Below are 11,742 nucleotides of genomic sequence, written 5' to 3'. Positions count from 1 at the left end.
ACTCAGTGGGGCAAAGTACTCGACATGACCTGAACTAATGAAATCCTCCCATCCAGTGGAAGACAGCGTTATCATTCATGTCGGCTTTAAGGACACATTTCCAAGCAACTGCATGACTTGTTTTACTCCCTTGTTTATCCACATAATGAGGCTCAAGTTACATCTATATTTCTTGACCAATTCTCATAACTGTTGCACTAGGCTGCTCATCTTGAACCCTGTCTGGCCTGTATCTGTCTTGTCCATGGCTGTTGTTAATGTCTTCTGGGCACGAGGGAACGTTTTTCCCTCAGATGGTCTCCTCCCAAACAAAACTGGAGCTCGGATGCCAGCTGCCAATCTAGGATTTTAAATCCTTTTGCTCAAGTGCTAATTTTAGGCAACCCTTCAGTTCACTTTGTGACCGTAAATGAACGATCGGTCAGAGGCTGATGTTCCCCGGATCACAGTTCCTATCTGCTCAGCACCACATCGAACACCGGTCGATTTTCTATCTGACCGGACCTTTTCAACATCCTTGTGAAAATCACTTCTCGACGTCCTCCGACATTTGCAAACAATCTATAGTGCAGGTCCCAGGAACCTGATCCCAGTTAATGTTCTGAAGCTGACTAAAGCATTACTCAATATGAAAATGTAGATTAGCTGAAAGTCTTGCCAACACGAACGGATCCTGATACTCTGGTATTTTCTGAATCTTGGTCAGGATGTACTGTGAGGGATTCTGAGGTAACCTTGGATGATTACAGCTATAATATAGAATATATCTTTTCAGAAATGTTCTCTTTACTTGCTTAAAAAAAAACTACATAAACCTCTGCTATAAGAATTGCTTCATCTAATTATCATTAGATGTATTATTAGATTAGTACACAGCTGATGGGTGTCCTTAAGAAATGAATTTATTTTGTAATAAACATTTTGCATCAGCTGGCAACCTGTTTGAAGAACAATATTCCGGACTTCTCCTGCCCGCTATTCATCCTGACATGCAGGTAATGACCAGGCCTTGTTCCATGATGCGGCTCTTTTCATCTGATGAGGCAGGTAATGCATTATTAAATATAAATTTAAAGAATTAGTTTGGTGAGGATTAACTTTATGCAAATTGTTTAAAGCTTGCTGCTCCTTTATGGAACTCCATTACATAAAAGCTGTGGAACAGACAATAATTTTGAATTTCCAAATTGTTATACTGAGCAAAAACACTATAATCTCTTATGAATAAAAAGCCTTCCTCTGAGAAAATTAAAAGCCAACACCCTTCGTATTTTGGAAAAAAAGCAGAGCACTGTTTGTCCACTCCCGTTCACAAGCTGTTGATAGAAATACATATTGTGCAGCTTTTTATTGATGAACAACATTCAATAAAGTTTATCATGCATTGCTTTAAAAAATACTTCATAGCATTTAATTTGATGACATTGCATAAGGTTTTGGAAATATTTAATCAGAATGTGTGCAAATTGCTGAATGTGTCCCTTAAGGCTCAATCATGGGTGTATTATACTTCTTCATGCTGATGATGTCGTACATTCTGCTGTTAAATCCTGTCAGCGCTGCTTTCCAGATGTTCAAGTTGCTCTCAATAAACTTAAATTAGTTCTTAATGCTAAAGAAATTGAAGTAAAATTAAATTCAAGCTTTTTACCAGAGCCAAAATATTTATTATGAAAATATCATCCTCTCAAAAAATGTATGCATGGTAACTTTATAAATACCATGTGACTAAACTGGGGAGCATGTTAAGATTTTGCAAATCTTCAAAAGGCAACTCTTATTGAGGCAACTCTATTAATATTGGATTATTGTGACATTTTATAAATGCATGTCTCAGACGCGACTCTGAGGCCCCTGGATGCAGTTTATCTTTCTGCAGTAAGATGTATGACTGGAAATGATTTTAATATCCATCAGTGTGAGATGTTTACTAAGGTTGGGTGACCGTCTCTCTCTTCAAGGCGTAACAGACAATGGGATTTTTTATTTTTTTATTTTACAATGCCGTGTTGTTGTCTTTAAATGTGGAACCTTATCAAACAGGCTTTAATGGTGCCAACCATGATGTCACATTGTCCTGGAGTCCACCTGTACAGCACTTCCGCAAGCTGAGAAGTTAAACCACTGGAGATTAGCAAAACCTCGATGTTCAGAGGCTGTTAATGTCATCTTTACGTCACCATGTCAGCTTTGTGTTTGCTCCCTATGTCAGCTGTAACTGGGATAAGACTGGGTCATCCTTAAAGTAAATGTCAGTAAATGAGTCCCCGAGTGCTTTACATCAGCCCACTGCAATGTATAGGATGGCTTGAATGCAGCTCTAATTTCATGCGTGATAAGGTTAAGTTTGTTATAGTTGGCAACTATGACTTTTATTTTTGACATATTTTGGCATACTATACTATGACTTTTATTTTGACATATTTTGGCATACTATACTATGACTTATTTTGACATATTTTGGCATACTAAACTATGACCTTTATTTTGGCATATTTTGGCATACTATACTCTGACCTTTATTTTGACATATTTTGGCATACTATACTCTGACCTTTATTTTGACATATTTTGGCATACTAAACTATGACCTTTATTTTGACATATTTTGGCATACTATACTATGACTTTTATTTTGACATTTTGGCATACTATACTATGACTTTTATTTTTACATGTTTTGGCATATGACCTTTATTTTGACATACTATTTAGACATATTTTGGCATACTATACGATGACTTTTACTTTTTGACATATTTTGGCATACTATACTATGACTTTTATTTTGACATATTTTGGCATACTATACTATGACTTTAATGTTGACATATATTGGCATACTATACTATGACCTTTATTTTTGACATATTTTGGCATACTAAACTATGACTTTAATTTTGACATATTTTGGCATACTATGAGTAAATTAGTTCACCTTTTAATTGATATGTTCTATAAAAGGAGAGATGATTAACGTTCTCACATACTACCACCCACAGAAGAAGCTATATTGCTCAGGAGACAGTTTAAGGTCATGCGGATGCTTTAATTGCACTTCCAGAGCTCCACTTATAGTTTAACAGATGTAACGACCACTGATATGGTGATGTTCTTCATGGTATCCAATCATGACGCCTTCAGCTTAATTTGCCCTGTTTACATCAAATCAATTAGATAGATAGTGGAAGAAATGAGCCCTTGTCCTAGTGAGTACCAGATTACATAATGTGTGAAAGCTGATGTGTGTGTGTGTGTGTGCGTGTGTGTGTGCGTGTGCGTGTGTGTGTGTTTGTCTTTATGTCAGAGAAATAGGATGAGATGGACCAATTGAGGCTCACACAAGCCAAAGAGACAAAGATGAGTGTGGAGAGCGTTTTCTTAAAAGTATACGCTTTATCCGGAACAGGGTGTTTATCACTGACGAGGGACTCGCCTCACTTCATTTCACATTAAAATCACAGGAAGTTTGAAATAGTGACAGTCAGAAAAGAAATAGTTCTCCAAAGTCTGCCTTAATCAATATTCCCTGAGCAATCACCTGTGGGAAAGGGATCGGTGCACAGCAGGGAACTCAGATAAAAGGGTATATAGTTGGAGGGGTGTGGGGGGGGGGAGCAATGTGAAAGTGTGGGAGAAAAAAACTCAAAGTGAATACAGATTGAAGGACAACGGAGGAACATGGTGAAGTTACAACTAAGGGACAAAGATGACGGCAGAGAGATGGAGAGAGAATGTCCTAGCAGGGTGTCTGCGTCTTCTCAAAGACATGTTCATTAAGCAGAAGAGAGAACGCTACCTTGTGTAGATCCCCAGTTACTGGTTGTTTGCATGGTAAAATAATCCACACCCTAAATCTAATCTCAGCTCTTGCTCGCGACAGTATAGCACAAACCTTTTAGAATTATTTTGAAAATACTAAACATTGTCTTTTTATAACTTCTTCGTTAAAATATACGATGACTTATTTAGACACAATTTACTTTGACTTTTTATAATTTTTATCTTCATAATATACGTTGACTTTTTTAGACATGATATACTATGGCTTTTTTAATGAATTCATTCAAAATAATTTACGATGGCTTTTTAATTTATTCTTCTCGACATACTCAACTGACTTTAATTTTGACATAATATACTATGATTTTTTAAAAGATATACTATACAATAATTAATAAAAACATATTATACCATAACTTTTTATTATGATTATTTTCGCGATGATAAACTGACTAGATGGTAATATGGTAATATACTTTGACCTAATGTGACCTTTTACGACCTATGCTTTGAATTGATGTACGTTTTTTTTCAAAATAGCATGCAATGGGTGATTCCAATTTCTTGTGACTTTTTTCTGACTTTCTTTTCTCCACAACCTTAACTAAGACTACTTTTCTGTGATTTGTTTTGAATACCACACTAGACAGTGACTTTTACTACATTCTACTATGACTCTTTTCCAACTTCTTCCCTACATACCACCAGACTATTGTCACGGTTTGCATTTTCAAAAAGCAGGGGAAGTACCCAAAATCAGACTCAGAGGCAGGTAGATGCAATAAAGACACTTTAATAAAGAAAACACGAGTACAGAATGAAACTCCAGATGGCTGTCAGTTTACAAGCGGGTAACAGAAGCTCCAAGCAGCAATGAAGGAAAGAAAGGTGAACCAACAGAGGAAAGACACGACTTTAAATACAAAATAAACCAATGGGCAGACACAAGTGGGCGGATACATAAGGGAAGAATAAAGCCTTATTGGTGTAAGAAACAAAGGCAAAGGTTAACAAGGTTACAACAACACAGGTAATACACAGGAAAAATGAGTGATATGCACAGATTACAGTACACAAGATGCAGGAAACTCCACATCAAACAGTTCATCTTGGAATGAGTCTTCTGGGTCCATGTCTGGTCGGTCTGTTCACAGGTTGCAGATACAAAGAGCAGGGGGCGGACCCAGAAGCAGACTCGGGGGGCACGCAGATGCAATAAAGACACTTTGATAAAGAAAGCAAACAAAAGAAGCAAATGAAACAAAGATGAACCGACAAGCAACGGAGGAAATATAGATGGATATCAGGGTAGAATGAAAACTGATTGGGGAAGAATCCGTGGGAACAGAGCAAGGCTGACAGGACAACACAGAATATACAGAGAAAATAGGAGTTAAAAAAAAAAATTTTTAAAAACAGGACACAAGAGGGATGAAACTTTATAAATTAAACAAGTAACAGAGTAAACAGAAAAATCATAAGAAATCTGGGTTTATTATGACTTTTTTTTTTTACACCTACCTGGCAATGATTTTTTTTCGCTGATCATTCCTTTTTTAACAGACAGCACCATAAACTTATATTGACATACCATTTTATGCCTACTTAAAACAAATTCTATTTACTAAACTATTACTTTTTTCTCATTCAATCCTGACTTTTTTGGAATCTTATAATATAATATATTTCATGATTTAAAGAAAATAATACTGTAAATACTTTTTTGTGACTATTACTATTTCAATATAAGATATTCAAAACTGGATTTTTTTATGACTTCTTTCAACGCACCTTGATACATGATATTTGTCGGGGCATACTATACTATGACTTTCTTGACTGAATGTTTTTACTTTTTCTTAAAGTCATATCAACTGCATTCTATACTATGACTTGTTCAACTTCATTCAGCTTTGGACTTGTTTGGAGTGCTGCACACAGGAGGCTCCAGGCTACTGATTGTTGGCCCGGCGATCCACCCAGACACCCATTCAAATGTGCTGTCCTTCTCATCAGACATCATATCTGTTGGGACGCCCCTCCTATAGTCAAGGTCCAGCTGCTAGCATACTCTGCCTCGCTTCCAGCGACTGTAAACACAATCCACACATATATGGACACCATACAACTAATGCAACTGAAGAACAATGAATAACAATGTCATCATGTTTGCATTATTTATATCAAACATATACAACTGTGTGAGATATATTTACAAGCTCCTCTCCAGTTTCACTACAGGGGACAGGCAGCCTTACCACCTTTAAGAGTAGATTCATGCCTTTCCTCTTTAATAACACTTATAGTTAGGGCTGGCTCAGGCTCGCCTTGGACCAGCCCTATAGATATGCTGCTATCGACCTAGACTGCCACGGTGCTTTTAAACTGTGCTTCTACTCCTCCTCTCCATCCTTATGTCCCAGTCCACAGTACAATAGAGGAAAGATATTTAAATTACATTTTATATTCATACCTTGATGTTCGTGATATAATTTTTTTCCGAAGTTATCAGTAGTTCACATTTGCCTTTATTAATATTTTTTACTAAGTTTCTTTCTTTTTTGTTTTGTTTTTGTTTTCTTTTTCCTGTTCTGGTTTTTGTTGTTGTTGCTTGTACGACATTTTATGTTTTGATCCATATGTGTGTGTGTGTACTGTCTGTGTGCCTGTAGTAGTTGGGAGGAGGGGTTAAAGGGTTCGGGGTGGGGCCGTCCAACTCCTCATCTCAGAGGAGCCTACAGACCTCGGTCTTTGGACGGTCCTCCATTCGTACATTTTGTTGTTGTTAATGTCTGTCAGTATGTACACGTTATGTATGTACCTATGGAAATAAATTACTTACTTTCTTACTTACCCAATAATGTACGTTACTAACTTGCTGTTTTCCACAGAGTTTCTGTGCCTCGCAGGTTTCCATGGATCGTGGTTCTACTTGGACTGTTGTTGTTCCTCCTGCTGCTACTATTATTATCATTAGTCAGATATATTTGACTGCTTTTAATATTATTATCTTTTTATTATAATCACTGCTGCTGTTATTGTTAGCAGTAAGGATGTTATGTGATTAATTCTGCTATTATTTGTACTCATTTCATGCAACATTCCAAGTCCTATGTTGTAAAGACTGAAATTGAAATCAATTTCGTTGAAGTTTCACCACTCAGTGCGGTTACATGCAATTGAATTATTGGCTTAGTCGGACTGAAATCGAATTATCCGTTTCATGTAAACACCTTAGTCGGACTATGTGCGGTCCGACTTCGGTCCGATTAACACCCCTGGATAGCTCGGTCCGATCCAGTTGATAATTCGACTCTCGCGGCATGTAACTCTGAATTCGATTCGGAACTGGACTTTGCGTCTTTGCGCATGCTCGAGATCCCGCCGCCCTCCTCCCTCCCATGTCGTGACCCGGAAGTCGAAAGAGACGATAAATTAAATTCTCCGTGTACCTTCGGCGACGGCGTCTTCTCTCCGTTATCAACTCAGCCAATAGCGCCATTTGCATTTGCTGTACTCCTATTAACACCATGGAAGAATAGTAGAGGGATGTAGCTTCGCCTCGCTCTCTGTTCGCCATCTTTCTCGAAATGTTGTTGTTGGTGGTGGTGAAGAGGTCAAGCGGAAATGGCTGTATCACCACGAGTTGTAATGAAAACAGCGCCGCCTATCGTATCGGATATGACATGCTTTCGGCCAATGATTCGAATTACTCACTGCCATGTATATTGGGATAACAGCTGATCCCCCAAAAGATAGCATAGTCCGACTAAAGCAAGATTTGAATTATACCATCATGTAACCGCACTGAATGTTTGTTCAAAGCTCGGTTTGGATGGGAAGACATACAGGACAAGATGAGGAGACTGAGAGAAGAAGAAAGAGAGATGGTGATGGAGATGAGAGGGGGAGAGCAGGTACTGCTCACTATGCCCAGGATGGGATGAGCATTATGTCACTGTGCGTTTTACCTAATCCAATTTAAACTATGTTGTTACTATATAAATATATTGTATGTCCTTGGTTAAATACAGTGGAGCATATAGATTCAATATAACAACACAAAACACAGAACATGATGATAATGTCATGGAATTCCACTTAAAACCTCTTGTAAGCTCACTTTTTGGACCCTGATATGTCTAAAACCCTGCATACAGCCATGTAGCAGAACATGTGTGTCTACAGCTTGATTTTTTTTAGCATTGATTCAGCAAATGATGAACAGACTACACCCTGTGCCTGCTTTCATAAATAGTGTTTGGGCAGATGTGGAGCCCTCCAACTAAAACAGCAACGTGTGGTCTGGCTGAACAGTCATTCACCTTCAGCTCTTTTCTTTCACTTCATAAGCTACATTATTTCTTTGAGGAACAACATAAAATCCGGCTCAATTAATTCCCCATTAATGAAACAAGTTATTGATGGACCTCAGTGAATATGTTAAATGTGGAAATACTGCTTTGCTTAATCAAGATGTCAGTTGCAGGACTCAAAGTCCATCTCTCTTAATAGTCGAGGACATTTCTCCTTTAGTGTATAGGACGAGAAATCCAGCACCTGGGTCAAATGAGATTTTATGTCTCGGAGGAGTTCATAAAATGTAATTATGATACATATAATTACCAAAAGCAATCTTCGGTGTGGTAGGAATAATCATTTCAGAGAGTTGTTGGCACCTGCAGGGGAAAGGCGTAATTTAGAGACAGTTTAGAGTGACAGGAGGAAGAGAGTGAGGGAGAAAGGGAGAGACACAGGTGATTGTTCTGTACTCCACTGGGAACAGCCAGTCAGCTTGCTTCAGTCTCCTGTCTTACTGAAAATTAGAGAAAAGGTAAACCCCACTGTACAAACGTTAGTCGTACTACTGTTCAGGATCCTGTCGGATTACAGAAGAACATTTGAAAGGGACTGGATTTTGGTGATTAGGAAAACGTGGCCATCTTTCATTATAATGAAGCTTCGCGTAAATTCAGACAGGAAGACCATATCCCTCACACCAGCCTTTCATCCCTCAGTCCGATAAGCATTTCCCACTCATTACTTACTCGCCGTCATCAATCATGACTCCAGCTGCGCAGATCAGCTGGTCCACTCTATCCAATAAGCGGGGAAATGAGGACATGGCGAGCCAATCGCCTCGCTGCTGTCTCACTCAAATATGACCGTCTCTCTACCTTCAGTTCATTCAGGTTGCTGTCATGCACCCCTCCACCACCCCATCTCCAGCCAGTCTTCAAGGATCCATCAGCTTCAACTCATCATTCCATCAGCTCATCAGCCACCACCAGGTCTGGACTCCACGGGGGGGATCTATCTCGTTGCTGAGCAGGGCAGTCAGCCCTCAACTACAAATCTCCCCGTAGAGTCCAAGCGCCAAAGACTCTGAGACTTCACCATTGCGCATCACATGTTAAACAATAAACATCCTTTACTAACACTATTCAAGGTCTTACCTGATTGAACTTGTGCTTTGGAGTGTTTAAACAAAATTCCTGTCAAATCCCGATGTTTTTTCAATGAGCGGCATTTATCATCACAACATGTGAGACTGACAGTCTGCAGTTGTACAGCAGTTACGGCCTGAACAATGGGAGCTGGAGGAAGAGGTGAGTTATGATGGCTCAAGGATCACAGCTTGAATTGGTTCATTCAGAAAGGTGAGAAGGGGTAAGGCTGATGAGGAGGGACATAACCCCCCCCCCCCCCCACCACCACCTTCCACACACACAGCCTCACAGGCGCCCCGCCCATTCCAGAAACCCCCCGCAGAGTCTAATCCCACACAGAGCCCCTCTCAGCTCTGCCCGCCTTCGATTGCTGCAAAAAAAAATCAATGAAATATTTCCCCACCAAAATGAAGACGAACAATGGATGAGATCCGCACGTCAAGGTCTTCCTAATTAGAAAGTTCACACAAAAGGGCTCCTTTGCTTCACGGCTTGCAGAACCGAAGGAGAGATGGGTGGAAGAGGAGAAAGGATGGCAAGTGAGTGATGAAGGTCATCCACTTCCCACTCCTTGCTCCCATCTCTCTAATATCAACATCATAACTCTTTCCTCCGTGTGTCTGGCTATCGCTGTGCGTACAGCGTGCCACGCCAGTAGCTACATGCTATTGCTCAGGCACGTGCACAGACATTTTGGGGGGCAGGTGCTCAAACCAAAAAAAGGGCACCCAATGGCAAAAAAAGATTCTGACAGAGTTGAAGCATAAGCAACTAGAATGGGCACTCGGTAGAGCGCATACCTTCGCATATCACTAGCTTAGGCATTGAATTATGAACATTTTGGCATTAGTTGCATGCCAATTGGACAAAAATGTATTGTGCAATGGTAAAAAAAAGATGTTGACCTTTCCATGACCTTGACCTTTGACCCGATTGATCCCAAAATCTATCAAATGGTTCCCGGATAATAACCAATCATCCCACCAAATTTCATGTGATTCAAGAAGATTTTGACCTGTTCATGACCTTTGACCTTGACCGTTGACCCGATCGATCCCAAAATCTAATCAACTGGTCCCCGGATAATAACCAATCATCCCACCAAATTTCAAGCAATTCGGTTCAATACTTTTTGAGTTCTGCGAATAACACACATACAAATAAATAAATAAATACACGGTGATCAAAACATAACCTTCCGCATTTTCAATGCGAAGGTAACAATAGACCGATGAAGCTGTCCTCGACCTGCGTTTCCTCTGGGCAGGATTAGACAGCTAGCTTACATTTTCTTTATGAATAAAGATGAATTATTATATTGCAACAACAGTACAAGCGTTCTGATTGGCTAATGGGTCGTCATGCCAGCCACATATTGCCCTCCTCGCTGGTCTGACACGGATCTGTATTGCCCTCTTACATCATTTTCAAAATGAGCGATATTGATAGACATCAACAGCCAAGAGCAGTGGTCCTCAAACTAAGGCCCACGGGCCGAATCCGGATAGTCAAATAAATGCCCCGTCGGATATTAAAACACATTTGGGGGGAGTTGATGACAGAGAGAGTAACTTTTATTCTTAAATCCTGATGAATGAAAAAAGTGGGCTCCAGCAAAAAGGGCACTTTACTCATCCAGGGCAAAAGGGCTGTTGTTGAGCACCACTAGGGCTCTATCTGTGCACGTGCCTGCTGTTGCTCTCATTGTCTCCTTCCTTGATGTGTGAAGGGACACGTCACTGTGTTTTATCACATCTACCCCCTCAGATATGGAAACCCTGCCATATTGCTGTATCGTTGAACGGCCTTCTGGTGTCTTCGCTCTGGGTAAGTGTAGATGGAAAACTGTGTTGCTCTGTGGAAATTCGACAATGCCCTTAACTTGACTGCCCTCACAGGGTGATGCAAAAGAGCAAATACTGACCTCTCTCTAATGAGGGGGATAAGATATGTCAATGTTCCCCCAAGTTTGCCTTTAGCCCTTTGTGTCAAGGAGACAGAAACACTTTATCTCTACTCCGGCTATATGTGGGGCCCTCAGTAACACTGGACATTGATATTTATTTTATTGTATTTGTATTGTTATTGATTGTGAATTGTGTCATTATTCTCCTGGTGTGTGTATGCATGTGTGTGAAGGGTTAACAATGGTACAGGCACTCAGGTCAGCTCAGGGGTCCTTCTGGATGAAAGCGAGGGAAAACCCTCCGCTAGTAGTTAGCCAGATAGATCCACAGCCTGCAAGTCTGCAGTGATGTTGCTGAGTGTGTTCTGTTTCTGTGCTTTCAGGTCAGTAAACGTGATTAACTATATAAAGGTAGCGACAGGGATCATCGTCAGTAATCCGAATATGTAATATGTAATATGTGAATGTATGTCGGAGTTGCGTGAATGTGATGTGATGATGTGTCGAAGGGTATATAGTGCGTCAGAGTCATGCTAGCGAGTGAGGAACAGTAGTAACCACCTGTAACCTGTGAGAATGAGAGTTGTGTGAACGTGCAGAATG

Source organism: Pseudoliparis swirei, chromosome 8 (genome assembly GCF_029220125.1).
Source record: "Pseudoliparis swirei isolate HS2019 ecotype Mariana Trench chromosome 8, NWPU_hadal_v1, whole genome shotgun sequence".
NCBI lineage: Eukaryota > Metazoa > Chordata > Actinopteri > Perciformes > Liparidae > Pseudoliparis > Pseudoliparis swirei.
The sequence above is the reverse complement of the archived record's forward strand: the minus strand, read 5'-3'. Positions refer to the sequence as shown.